A 15,680-nucleotide genomic window follows, 5' to 3' on the forward strand; every position below is an offset into this window, starting at 1 on the left:
ATAAATCGATCTTCTTAACTTTGATTGGGGTTTGAGTTAATGTTCTCCAAAACAATCATTGCCCTGTCTAGCCCTTTATTTATGTACTTGAATATGTATTTGATGGGCTTTAGATCAACTATAAATTTCAACATTTATCTGTGCTTGATATTTGACAACCAGATCAACATTGTGTGAAACAACATATCTATTGTCTAATTCAATTTTATTTTTTATTACTGTATTATATAATGTATTTCTTTTTTTGTATATTGGGTATCCATCTTCGTTTATTTTAGTTTTGGCTTGAAATTCTTTTGGGTAATATTTGGAACAATGTCTTTTACTCACGGATGGAGATTTTGGTCGTAATGAGCCACATGGTCCATGGATTATAAAATCTGCCACTGCTTGGTATCCTATTGGATCTACATGTTTGTCTGGCAGCTCAGTTGATACAATTCTCTCAATATCTTTAAAGGATAAGTATTTAGGATAGACATCTAACCAAAGGAGGATGTGTACATGTGGCAACCCTCATTTTGGAATTGAATGGTACAAGTGATTGAGTATTGCAAAGGAAAGAAAAGTACATTAGTGCATTAAAAGATTGAAGCATTTAATAATTAAAAGAACGTTTGTTCTATATGAAAACATAGTTGTTTGGTTTATTTAATTGGCTCACTAGTTGTAGCATGCCCAAAATGATTATTTTTATTAAGTTTTCCATTAAGTATTAGAGCTTAAGTTTGAAAATTCTTGAACTAATATCCAGCTTGTCTTCTAGTTTTTGATGTGGTATCAAGCTCAATGTTGCTTCAATTTATTTCTAATAAGCATTGCATGTAAATGGATAAAAGGTCTGGACAACCATAATATCTACAAATAGCCATGGCATCTTGATAGTTTTGTAGTAAGTATCTAGGGCTACCAGCAAAGCTTGAAGGTAGTACTATTCACTTGCAAACATTGTTTGCGTCATTATCATCCGTTCTGAAAGCATCTTTTAGACCTTTACACAATTCAAATCCTAAATTTTTTTTATTGTTTCTTATAAATAGTAATCTCTTTTCTTCTATAGTTGCAAATACATCAACAACAAGTTCTTGGAAAAGTCTGGACCTCCTTAATAATGTGTTTTGTAAAACCGTTTGTTGTTGGATTATGTAAGCATAATATTCTTGCATTGTTACTTATTTTCTTTTCTTTTTTTTTTTGTTTTTACTGGTGAGCAAACATAATTTGTCTCAAGTGTATATCCATCCTCACTATAAGGGAAAAGAAAAGGATATTGCATGGCAATAAAAGAAAGATGAAGCTTGTTTATTTGTTTTAGACATTCAGTAACATGGTCAACTATTATGTCTCCATGGCTATCATTTTCTCCTATATCTCCCATTATTCGGCTAGTGATTTCAGAGGATGTTAGTGAAGTGCGAAAGGAGGCAAAATTGTTGATCTAAATGTATCTCTAATTAATGTAAAAATTTTTAAAATTTGATGATCCTCATTAAGCGTGTCCATCAAACCTTTATAATTAATCAATCAGGAAAAATGTCATTTTGGTTAGTGCAAAATTTTCTATTCTATTCGAGATTTTATTATCTGTGTAGTATACTTATAATTGAGCAAATCTTGGTTTATTGTTTATTGTCAGAAGTAAAGATCTAATCTTATGATGAATTTGACCATTAATTTTGAACACATAAAGTCCTGCACCGTTGTTAATACAATTAGCAATTTTACCTCCTAAAGATGTAAATTGGAATGTACTATTATAGAGTTTAATGTTATTTTTAAACTTTATTGCTCCACAACTTGTATTATCATTGAGTAAATGGTTTAAGAAGGAAGGTGTTGGTTTAAAAGGTGGTATCTTGACTATGCCTTCTTGACAACAAATACTAGAAGGTGGATTTTTGCTTTTCCTTGATATGTTGGCTTGTTTTTCATACCACATGAAAGTACCACAATAAGGAAATACACAATCAGGTCTATCAAAACAAAAAGGCAAGTAGCAGGTTCCTACCAGATACATGACCAACGAAAATTAATATGCATTATAAATAATTATAACACCCTGTACCCTTGTATAAAAGCCAATATGATCTCATCGATGAGACGAAGGGTTGATGGATGTAAATTTAAGTGTGAAAGAGTGGTGATAGGCGAAAGAAATATTTTAGAATAAAATATTTTGTACGCGAGGACATTATAATTAAATAATAATATTTTATCAAAGATGAATTAGAGAGATAAAAAGGCAATTCGGAAGTGAATTGGTACAAGGGAGATATTTTGGAATCCGAGGAGTCAAGTGAAGGATTTTAGAATAAAATAATATTTTATTAATAAAATAATATTAAAATATTAATATTTTATCTGTGGTTCAGATTGGTAATGAAGAAGGAGTATATGATTAATCTAAGTGGAGGAGAAGAAGGAAGAATGAATTTCGAAGAAAAACAACATAAATGGGGCTCGCGTGCCTTTATTAAATAAAGCTAGCGCGGGTAAATATATATTTAAATGTTACGGTGACACCTTGATGAGGTGTAAATCTTATATTATATTTGTACACATGTAAAAAAAGGAAAATAGAAGAAAATTGGAGTTTAAAACATGTTGGAAGGGCTAAATTGTAAAGGCTGAAAAGTTCGGAAGGTCACAAGGGAAATAAAGAAAAGTTTGAGGACTCATTTGTAAATTCTAATATTTGAAGTTAAATGGGAGTTTACTAACCAAGGAAGGTTAAATTATGTGAAATGTGAAATATATATGTGCATTCCGTATTACATGCAAATCATTGCATGCAAAAAGGAAAAGTTAGTGGGGAACATATGGGCTCCCACCATGTAAAGAAAAAAGAAGGATAAAGTTAAAGATTATTTGCATGTAATGTGATTGGTACATTTGGTGGTCAAATGGGGAAAGTGAAATGTGGGTTGCATGAGACTTGGTTAGTTAAAAATATGGCCAAATAAAATGTAAAGTGAAGCTTACACATGGAGTGTGATTGGAGGAATAAGGTAGCATTAAAAAGGAAATGACAATGAAATGCAATAAAACACATGTGGAATGAAATGCAAATGAAATAAATCAAAGAGAATGCCATGTAGACCAATGAATGGACATGGCATTCTAACTAAAGGATAAAGGAATGGATAAGGAAACATAGCCTGAACAAGCCACCAATGGGAGGTGGTGATAATAACAAAGACAAGAATTGATTCGCATGACTTGTAAAGAGAAAAGAAAAGAAAATAGTGGGGAAAAAAATGAACTATGATGGTGGCAGGTGAAAAGGTTTCAAAAGCCTTTTTACCTTGTGATTTTAACCACATGGAAGTAAAAGCAAAAGGATAAAATGATCAAAATTTGGGCAATCTGCCCATGAGGGAAGAAATGAAAGGAAATGTTGCCATTTCCTTGGGCAATCCACCCATAACAAAGAGAAATGGGATGAAGGCTCATTTTGCCTTTGTTTTGTCCACCACCCGAGAGGAAGAGAGAAAAGAGAAGAAAAGCAACATGCAAGGAAAGGCTCGATTTTAAGAAGAGAAATGTAAAGAAAACAAGTGAGATCCATGGGAGATCCACCCATTTAGAAGAAAGATGGAAGGAAAATAGCCTTGTGAGGCTTCCACCCAAGAGGAGAGAAAGAGTTGAGTGAAAAGGGCTTGGAGGAGGCTCGATTTTGTGGAAATTTGAAGAAAAACTGAAAGGTTTTCTCTTGCATGCCATTGTTGGAGCTTTAGGAAGGCATGGGAGGTCCGGCCTAGTGATTCCAAGCTAAGGAAGGTAAGTAGAACTTTGATTTTGGTTATGATTTCTTAAGGAAATGAGCTGGTAATGGTGTGAGTATGTTTGTGGCAGCAAAGGTTCTCCAAGATTTGAAAGAAATGGATGCATGCATGTGAATTAATCTTGGAATGCATGTTGATTTTGGAGCTAGATAAGCAATGGGTGAGTATTTTAGTTTCGAAATCACAAATAGACAAGAGAAATGAGATGTGTGTTAATTGTTTATGCTTGCAGCAACAATGGTGACTGAGAATGTGAGGAATGGTGGATTATGTGTGGAACTCAAGCTGAAACCGAAAGGTAAGCATGCTATGTGATTGCATGGTGTTGTGTTGGCTTTAGTTATTTGATAATGTGTGGATTGTGTGTTAAATGATTGTGAGTAAGATTGATGAAAACTAAGAAATTAGGCTACGGATTATTGATTGATGTGCTGCCATCCATGTGAATAATTAAGTGTGATGGGTTTGTATGATTATTAGGAAGTGTAAAAGTAAAGGAAGTGTGCTGTGGTGGTGTGTCGGAAGAGGTAACGGGTAATCGACGAGTGGAATTAGCTAGATACACACCCGAATTGATAGCGATGTAGTGTCTCGCTATTATAAGGTGAGTAAGGGTGCTTATTTTAAAAATCTCCGTGGTATATATATTGATTTACGTTAGTAAACATTGATGGTTTTCTTAAATGCAATTGTGGATAGCACGAGCTGTTAGCCTTATTAGGCAATTTTAAAATGAATTTACAACAATTATATATTACTTTCAATTAAGTGTGACTCTTGTGCACAAGTGAGCTCTAGCTAGAGAACTTTTGGGTCGTCGACGGGCTGTTAGACATGGTTGGGGTCATAGTCTGTGATATACGTGGCAAGGTCACGAGTTGTTATATGTGGCCAGGTGACAAGTGATATTCGCAGTTGTGACCGCTTGATTCTCTGATGTTGGCCAACATCATTGAGAATGCCATGGTTGTGGGGATCTGGTGGAGTAGAGTTTTCGGATGTTATTACGTGAAAGTGGATCCATGGATGATTATGATATTTATCTACTTGAGACCCTCTTGAGTTTTCAACACATACTCTTGTGCATGGTGGAGAGTTAAGATTTCTTTGCAGCTCCCTTTGTTTGAATAAAAGCTTTCAGTGCTTACTTGATGATCATGAAATGTTTTATGTGGCCGTATACTTTGATTTCTTTACATGCCACACATTTCGAGAGCGTGCATACTTTTATACAGTTGTTTATATTTTGATGGCAAGTGATGTTTTCAATTATTGAACTCTGTTTGCTACACTTGTTTTCGGCATCGCTTTGCTAGGTGAAATATTGCATTATGATTTACGTCATTACTTTTGCAAAGCACAAATATCTTATGATTTGGTTTCTTAAAATTATGATTTGGTATTCTAGTTTTGTTATTCAACTTATCTATCTTATGCTTGTTTCCCATCTATGCCTTGCTCACAAAGCCAATGATCACTGAGTTTGTGAGAATCACCTTCTTATTTCCCTTTTGTAGATAGTGATCAGCCTAGCATGCATTCATCGGCAATTTCAGTCTACCGCGGATAGGTAAAGGCATCTCATAGCACTTTATTCCGAGTCACTTCACTGTCAGAGGTCAAGTTGTCATAGTATAAATTGTTATGAAATTAGACAATTGTGTCAATACAAATGTACATTTGGAGATTATAAGTCTTGATGTATTATTATTACAATTATGTGGAATAAAGGTTTATTCAATTTATAAAGATCATTGTTCAATTTTTATCACAAAGACTTTTTTGGATCAAACTAATATTGTAGATTGATGGTGTGAATATGAAGTTATAATCTAATGATTTAAGTAAGACTTGTTCGGAACTTCACAGGATTCGCTAGCGAGACTCGGACATCTGTAGCGATTGAGGAACGGTTGCTACAATAATTGTTATGTGATATGTCAAAGAAAATATCTTATACTTTATTTATTATAGATTCACTTAGATATAGACCGCTCCTTATTTGTGTTGAAACTTTATTTGTGGATTGTTGATTATTGGATTCAAGGTTAACATTTGAATTACATCCTTCATTTATTCATGATAGTCAAAAGTCAAGAAGGATGATTTTTTTTTTCTGAATCATCAATTTAGGATAAAGAAAATACTATCAAAACATAGAATTCATAATGTATAAGAAAGAATAGATTTACCATTAATGTCTGTGTTGCCGTGCATTACTGATGTAGCAATATGATGTGGAGAAACATAGTTGAGATGGTTCTGAGTCAAGTTTGCACGGTGGCTTGTAAAAGCATCGTCTAAATTGTGGCTAGAGCTTGCTAGAGGAAAAGATGTAATAGTGGATTTTGATTTTCTACAAACAACATTTGTTGCACCATGTATGGAGGGAGTAGTAACAGGCTCGATAAGAATTGTTTCCAATTCTCCTTTAGTAGTAACAACAGAGTGAACCGTCACATGCCTTCCGATAGTGTAATAATATTAGATGCACATATATGTAGCTGAATACTGATGTTTGAGTTCGAGCAATTGTTTGGCAGCATGTTTCTTTTTCTTTGTTGACATTGATTATCATTTGTATGTTTGGATTATGTTTTTCCGTTGTTTGATGTAATTGGACAATGTTTAGTAGACTTGCTATGTTTAGAAATTCTCTTAATTTTCAATGTTTCATTCTCTTAAGTCTATTTTGTCTCGCATCGTTTTTTTCATCCATTTGAATATGAAACAGATAAATAGTAAAAAAAAAAAAAGTTGAAAGAGATAGTAAAGTAAAATTAACTATAAATGAAATATGAGACAAAAACCAATACTTTCCTAAAAGCATAAATCGTAGGCATACCAAATACAATCAAGAAAAAATTAGATGAACTTAATAGTTTAAAGAAAGCATTGGACTTCTAAAAGATGCAGGAAAAGTGTAAACAGCATTGGTAATAAAGTTAAAATAAACATAGTTGACAATATGCAATGACTGTTGCCTTTGAGATCTTTTAACGAATCAAACAATAAACTACCAACAAAATGCAAAGAAAAATATAAGTATGTTGTTTTAGAACAAAACTAATAAAATAAAATAAAAACTCATTGATAAATTCAAACAATAACTGTTAAACAATTCAAAGTACATTAAAACCTCATACAAAATATATCTGATCATTAAGAGAGTTTCAAAGAATTATTTGGTTAGAACTAAAATATGTTTTGTTAGAATATCAAAATTTATAATGAATTTTATTAGTTTCAGTGATTCGATTGACTAAATGATTGAAAGTTTATCTTCTACTAAAAAAGGTGAATGAGTTTAAATCCAAAAGTAGTTTAATTGGATGCTAAATGAAGGGCAGCATACCATTCAAATTCCTGAACTCTATGTCAAATGGATATTATTTAATTTGTGTTGACTGGGATTTGGAGTAGCTTGCATTTTGGAATTAAAGTACATTTAAATATTACTTTTAAAAATCACTCTAGATTTTGGTTCAAGAAACTTAACACTCAGCATGAACAATGTTTACTTGAAAACAAATAAAATTTCAAGTTTTGCGGTGTATTTATAATTCCTCATGGTTATATGGACAATTTAAGTTAACTTCTATACAATTAAAAAAAAAGGAACATATCTTCAGGCTAGAGAAAATAGTTAAGAAACAATAAATGGTCACTTTAGAGTCGATTACAAGCAACTGTTGTGCCATCAAATAGAGAGCAAAGTGTGCAGCTGTTGCAAAGAATAGCACAGCATCAGGGAATAATAAATGAGCTTAATTGAATCAACAATCATAAGTCAAGCATGCATGGCAGTAGAGAATTGCAATAATGAAACTTTATATCAATGATGGAAACTTTATTTTTTTTCAAAAAAGTAAATGAATTTAATTCTGAAGCAATTTGATTGAATGCGGAATCAAGAGCAATAGATCACACACCAATATCTAGGCATGCTTGCTTGTTTCTTTGTCTATCGAAATAAGTTGAGGACATGAGAAAAGAGAAGAAAAAATTCCAAAAGAAAAAAAAAACACAGAGACACACAATTGTGGAAGCAAAAACAAAAGCATAGCCATGTAAAATAATGTCATGTCATAAAAAGTTCCAAACACAAAGACAGACTTGGCATAATACATATGCTTCAGCCAATTCAACAAAGCCAACAGAAATTATTCATAAAAAGAAGAACCTAGCCTAAGTATTTTGTCATTTAATCCAAGGTAAAAAAGCAGTTCAATAGAGAATTGCAATAATAATGAAAGAGATGTCCGAATAGTACTTGCTGGCATGGGATATGAATCCTAAGTTGATTTAAAAATTTTTAAAAGAAAGAGTTCAACTTATCTTAAGACTCCTATTTCCCTTCTAATGTTATCAACCAAAGCATCCTATCCCAGTTCACCTTCAAATACTGCCACCTTTAAAAGTTAGGTACTACCACAATTGCAACCAACTTTAGTTATCTAACCGTTCCAACACCTATTCCATAATTTGCAACATATCTGACAGATAATCAGTTTGATATATTTAAAGCAACTGAAATTGTTGTGTAATATACACTTGCTATTTTTACTTCCTGCTTCAATGAAGACGCAACAAATAAAAAGTTCAAGCTGAAATGTTACAATTTTGAACAAAAAATTAGCAGATAACAGATAAAATGGCATCTAAAATAATGATGACATAAACAATCTCAAAACATGCATGGATAAATAAGAAAGACAGATTCTAGATAAGCAGTTGGAAGTAATATCAAAGCAAACATGGATAAATAAAAAGCACACAGTTTGGATAAGTATTTGTGTAAAGTATAATCACCAATTTGTACAGATTGCACACCAATATATAGACATGCCTACTTGCTACCCTATTTATTGAAACAAGTTGAGGACATGAAGAAAGCAAAAGAAAATAATCCAAAAAAAAAAAAAAACCAACCAAACAGGCACAGAGTTGTAAAGAAAGAAGCAAAACATAACTTTGTAAAACAATGTCAGGACATAAAAAGTTCCAAACACAAAAACAAACTTGGCTAAGTACGTATGCTTCAACCAATTCACCAAAGCCAACAGAAATTATTCATAAAAAAGAGAACCAATTCTAAGTTTTCTAATATTTAATCTAAGGTAAGAAGTAGTTTAGATAACACCAGGAAAGCAAATTTTTAACTATTGAAAAGGACGATGGTTGGAACTGCATGATTGTAGTTCAGTAGCAAGGCATAAATGACAGTGATTGGAAACCTATAAGGGCACATGACTTTCGAATGATTGCCTTACAGAAACGAAGTAACAACGCTTGAGTTAATCAAAACTCAGTAGACTTCAGTAAGACATACATATAACCTAAACATATGAGAAAGATGCAACCAATCTGAGAATTAGTTAAAAAGCGTTACACAGAGCAGCAGTCAGTAAAAGAAATAAATTAAGGAAAATAGTTGAACAGCAGCTCCCAAGTTGGAACCGTTAATCAGTTTAGCATTATGACAAAAGTGGAAAGTCCTTTACGCAGAGAATCCCAAAAGCCCAAGGTCCTGAATTCTCCAATCATAAATAAAACAGATATTTACTTAAAGGTGTCTTTCATATCTTAATCATTAGATCTTGCAACGCTTACATAGAACAAAACTTGGAAAACAATCTTTAATAAGGATCTCCCAAATGATTTGATGGGTCTCTCTTCCAAATTAAGTGTGCTCAAACACCATCTACCCCAGTAAGCAGGAAAGTGGAAATTATGAGAGCAAGATGTCAATGAACAGAAAGACTATGTAAAATATAAGCTAGACCAAATAATATCAAATGTTCAGAAAAGTTAATAGGGTTCATCCAACAATTTGAAAGAAACTTTTCAAACTTCAATGCTGTATAAATCTCACAACTAGCTAAAATCACTTATCTCTTTGCCTAACTACCCGACCCGTGTTAAGTTCAATCCCAAGAAACTATAATCCAGATCCCCCAAAGTCGAGGCCTTTCAAACTTTTATTTCACTAACCAAATCAATGCCGAAAGCCCAACTCTTTCAAACTCTTTTTTTTGAATAAATGTCCAATATAGAAACAAATACAGAATCACATTCAGGTTAATCAGCTTTGGTATTCTTGAGCTTCATTATTTCTTAGTTTTTCCCTTGAAAGACATTAGAAAACACACAACAAAACTTGATTTGATTTGTACAATCCATCAACAAATTTCCATAAAATGTGTTCCCATTGTAGACAATCAAAACCCAAAAAATATGTTTAAACAATAATTAGCCAGAACCAATTTAATCTAACATTTCAACCCAACAAACAGATAGCGTAAACATGTCCTGCCCATCTACATTTGAAGCTAAAAAAGATAAGGTTTATTTTTCCTCCCCCAAACATTATTTTTCTGAATATATTAACATAAAAGTCAATTATAAAGCAAAAATCAAACAATGGTGCATCGCATTTCATTAAAAAAGGGAAAATGACACCAACAAACGAAGAGGAAAATCTGTAGAGAAGATGGACGCGATGACAAAATCAAAACAAAAAGGCTAAAATATGCAGGAACCAACAAAGCACAGCAACAAATCATAAGCACAACACTCGTAACAAAAGCAAGAAAAAGGCCAACAAAGTAAAGAGAAAATGACAGACAAGAAGCTTTTGGAAACAGATTAAAAGAAGTAAAAATACTATAATGCATGAATTTTATTTGTAAATCCGAAAAGCACCCTAGCCGAAAGAAAAGAAATTATTTCAAAAGACAAGAATAGGGCTTAAAACTCTGAAAAAGTCCATGAAATCCGGACAAATATCTGGCATGGCAGCCCACCACAAAACCAAAGGAGCGCGCCATCTGGAGTACAATAGGCGTAGCCGGCGCAACAAGCAACCATCAAGTATCGATCATCTACAGCGAGTCGAGTCAAGAAAATAGAGGCCAAAGTAGAGCTACAAATGCCAGGCATCCGTCATCCCCATGAAGCCAAGGCAAGCAAGTCGAGACCCTCAATGAATCATTCGGCACGGGAATGAAAAACTTCAGTTGGAAAAGACCAAACCAAACCTTGACACGGCAGTTGGGAAGTAAACCTTAGGGGGTAGATCAAAAGACTTATGAATCCACAAGAACTGAAGAATGAAAAACCTCAGTTGGAAAAAACCAAACCAAACCTCAACACGACAATTGGGAAGCAAAACTCGGTAAATTCAAAAGGCCACAACTGAAAAACATCCCAAGCCCACCTAACGTGTGAAGAGCCAAAATCATCCACGCAGCCAAAAAATAACGCTCCACACGATGTCCGGGCAATGCCTTTTGTTGTTCAATTTTTCACACACATAAATATACCTATTACAAAGATAATATAATGATAAATAAAATATCAATCTCACAAAAAATTAAATTAATTTTTACTATTAACTACTAAAATTATAACACCTTAATCTTATCTAAACAATTAAATTTAAAATTATTAAAAAAAAATAAAACTAATAAACTAAAATTAAAATTAAATAGTATATTTATTTTGTAAAACTCATTTAATTATCAAATTTAAGATTACGATGTTCCTCAATACTTGATTTGATTATTATCTCTCTCTTAACTTAGTTTAATGGATTAAGTTATTAATTTAGAGTCTTAATTTATTTACAAGTTTCTATCAAGTTTCTCATAAAAAAACCTCTCTCAATTAATTTACTATAAGTCTATATAAATTAAAGTAAAAAAAATTCATTAAGTTTGTACGTTAATTTAGGCTACGTGTGACTTATAAGTATATATTTATCTTATATGCAAATCAAACTACCTAATCAACTAAATGTATCAAATCATACGCTATTTTATTCAAAGTCTACCTAAATCTCTTTGTCAATGTTTAACATAGATTTTTAATTTAATCTAATTGATAATTAGACAATTAAAAGCATTAAAAATAGAACAAAATAAATAACTTAAACCCATCAAATATAAGCAAAAGAGAGATAACATATTAAGTTCAATCAGAATCTTAGATTAATGAATTAGTTCCCCATCAAGCTACACATCATCATCAAATTAAAGTTAATCATCAAAAGTAAAATTAAGAAAATAAGAGAATAAAAAGAAATAAAAAAACTTAAGAATTGTATTATTGATCTCCAAATGTTCTTGAATCCTTTAAATTCTTCTCAACTTTAATAATGTTATGACTTGACTCTTAGTTATCAATCTGGTGTTTCGTTTTCTCCTCTAAAAGTCCTCCGAACGGTTGTTTTTTATAATATTTTAAAGTTAAGTCAAGTTGGGTAAAGAAAAAAGTGAATTTCAACTGGAATTTCCTCATCAGACAATATGAGTCACAGCTTTACCCAATTAATTAATAGAAATCGTAATTGTTTTAGGTCTGCTACAATACTTCAAATTCGATAAAATATTTAACCTCATTCTAGGCCTAACTAGGCAAAGTAGTAAACATAAAAGTTGTATATTTTTCTCTTATCTTTCCAATGGTCTAAGAATCATCTTATTTGGAGCTTTGCAAAAAGAGTTACAGCTAAAATACCGAAACATATGCAGTGAAGGTCTACACCTTAAAATTGCTCTTCTTCTTCCACTAAAATTTTTCTTTTATCAAACACCTACAAAAGCATAAATAAATCAATAACAACCTATCTTAACCACATTAACATCAAATTAAGCATCAAATTAACTAAGATTAGATTGACTTACCTAAATTAACTAATTTAAAATAATTAAATAAAACTTACTAACTTTTATGCATTACTACAAGAACTAAGTTAAATAACTATCAAAATTAAACTCAAATAACTCTATATAATGTAATTATCACCCTTTTAGGGCTTCCTTGTACTATAGTTATAGATAATAGAATAAGGAAGAAAATAATGTATAGAGTGGCCTTTACCTTCGCTTCTTAACACAATAATAAGGTCCCACTTCATACTTTCATTTTTCCTATCCCTATCCCTATAGCTATCACTTTCTCTTCTTTTGTTTATAAAATAATAAAGTAAAGGTTGCTCTCTTTAAAATGTGATTAGTGGATATTTTAATCTATTAATTAAGAAACTAATGTCAGAAGAGATTCCAAACTAGTAAACAATAATTAATCATAAGATTTTTTCTTTTTTTGTTTAGGTTGAAATTCTCCAGAGAAGATATCCCAATCCTCCAATCACTATGGAAATGTATTAATAGTAAGAATACCGATATTGTTTGTCCAAAATTAATAGGCTAATACATGGCTTTGTTTAGTTTTATTTTTAGTCCAATATACGTATTACTAAAATGATACCAACAAGAAAAGACACTTGAGAATTTGAAAAGTGACCTAAATATATTTTTTTCCTTAAGTTTAAAAAAAATTATTTTGTTGTTCAATTTAGTTCTTAAATTTTATTCAATTTAGTGTACTTTAAATTTTTATTCAATTTAATTCCTTTGACATTGCCTAAATTTTTTTGGGAAGGGGAAGTTTTTTATCTATCACATAGTAGTGCCACATCAACATGTTCGAGTGACATGACAATGCCACATTAGTATGTTAAAATGATGTGGCACTGCCACGTCAACATGTCAAAGTAATGTCATTTCCTCGTCAACACAATGTCTGCTTTGACATCATCTTCTTCAACTGCAAAATTGAACAATGTTAAGGAAAGCGACTAAATTGCTTCAATTCCTAAAATCGAAAGACTAAATTATTTCGATTTTAAGAATAGAGACTAAATTGAAGAAAATACATGAATACATGGACTTTTCCGCTACTTTGACCATTTATTAGTCATAGAATCCCATGTTTGAAAACTTCTTGGATTAGTTCCCGAAGAGATTGGTAAATACATGAAAGATAATGAACCCACCTTGCATTTGTGTAATTCACCATCTCCCTCCTTTTTCTAAACATATTTCCATTGGATATACACAAGATTTATTTAAGTTTATTTTTTAGCCTCAACACAACTGAAAACATCTCAATGTTCTCCTACTGTTTCTTGCTTCTTGCTCACCTTTTTCCAAAAAGAAAATCGTATCATCAACGAATTGCAAATGAGATATTATCCTACATGATTCAGAAACCAAAATAACTTGGAAAAGTTGAATATTCTCAGCTTGAGCAAGCAAAAGATGAAAAGCCTTAATTAACTGCTAAAATATGTAGAAAAAAGGAAAGTGGGTTTCCTTATATCAAACCCGGTGTCATATATAGGAAATTCTGAAGTAGTTGATTTTTCAACAAATTACCAATGAGATTTAAATACATTTTGATGGATTTTTGACAAATTTTAGACAGCTTTTTTGTATTGAGTTTTGGTGGAACTATGATTGATTTTTGATGAATCTCTTACGGATCTCCAATGGATTTTTGACATCTAATAATATCCATAATTTGATAATATTTGAAATATTAAACTCAATATCAATAGAATTGATCTCTTTTTTCATTGGAAAATTTGGTTGATAAAGGCTCAACCATTAATGACAAAATTTTTCATTTTTGATGGAAGGCACTATTGACTTAGTTATTTGAAATGAAATTTTTGATGAAAATTTCCATTAAAATTTCATCAAAAAATAATAATTTTGATAGAATTTGAACTCTTTTTAAGGAAAATTTTTCTAGAAAAATCACTGTTTTTTGTAGTGTTAAATAAAGGAGGTTTGAAATTAAAAAACAATGAATTAGTATAATACTTGAGCCCTTGTGATCCTTGGTTAGTTCTTCGTTTCCTCATCTTCCAAATTTATTCTATTAATAATTAATTATTAACTTAATGGCGCCATTTTATTGGGAAAGAAGGCTGTGTATGTGATGAATGCATATGTTTTAATATAAGTATATGCCATAGGAATTAGGATATGGCTATCTTTCATTATTTTTTAGTACATTTTAATCATCATTTATAGCATAATTAAATCTTAAAAATGTGAACAAGAATAATAAATAACGACCAAAAAGATAAGGAATGAACATAGATGTATAAAAAAATATCAATAAAAAAGTAACGAATAAAAGTTAAACCCTAAACACATATGGATTGTAATAGTATTTATACATTTTAGGTTTCTTTTTAATCCATAAGATACGTTCCCCATTGTTTTGTCAGCTTTGATACTTATTCTTTCATCTTCGTTGGTTTAATTCAATCAAGTTTAACAATATCTTGCAAATTTTATATTGGTTTAATTATATACTTGTCTTTTCATTTTTGGTGGTTTAATTTCTTATTGATTTGACTTAACGAATTAATGTTATCTCTCTTTTAAAAGGATAGAAGTCTAAAATTTAACTTTTTGATATTCTTATATCCTTGTATATATTAAAAGAAAATAAATAATCTAGCACGATCGATAAAGAAAAGTAAAAAAAATTAAAACTTAAAGAATTTCTTAAAAGTAGAGAGAGAAAGAATTTCCAAAACAAGCTAAAAGGGAAAAATGTGAGAAGATAATAATTAGATCTAACCAGCACCTTACTTGTGTTAACAATAAAGATTTCATTATCACATTAGTCATCATAGAAGGCGGTCATGTCCAATATGAGCAGTAAAATGCACTAATCATCCATGACAATTATGTAATATTTCATTTTTATATATAAACTTTAAAACAATTTTTATTTTTGTAATTTTTTAAAATATTTTAAATTCATTCATTTCGTCAATCTCTATTAAAATCAGTAAATACACAACTTTAATGTCACATGATATAAATTCTCATAAAAAAAAGTCAACATTTCCACATATAATTTAAACCCAGTAACTTCTTGTTTTCAAAGCAAGAATTATGAAGCAACATGTATTAAAGTGCGCATTAACTTAGTATTGTTAATTGAATTTGATAGTGTATTATAATTAGTAACTATATTAATGCTACCAAAACACAAAAAGAAATACCAAGATAATTAAGTTGATAT

Source organism: Theobroma umbraticum, unplaced genomic scaffold (genome assembly GCF_002168275.2).
Source record: "Theobroma umbraticum cultivar Fairchild unplaced genomic scaffold, ASM216827v3 scaffold_44.0, whole genome shotgun sequence".
NCBI classification, from domain to species: domain Eukaryota; kingdom Viridiplantae; phylum Streptophyta; class Magnoliopsida; order Malvales; family Malvaceae; genus Theobroma; species Theobroma umbraticum.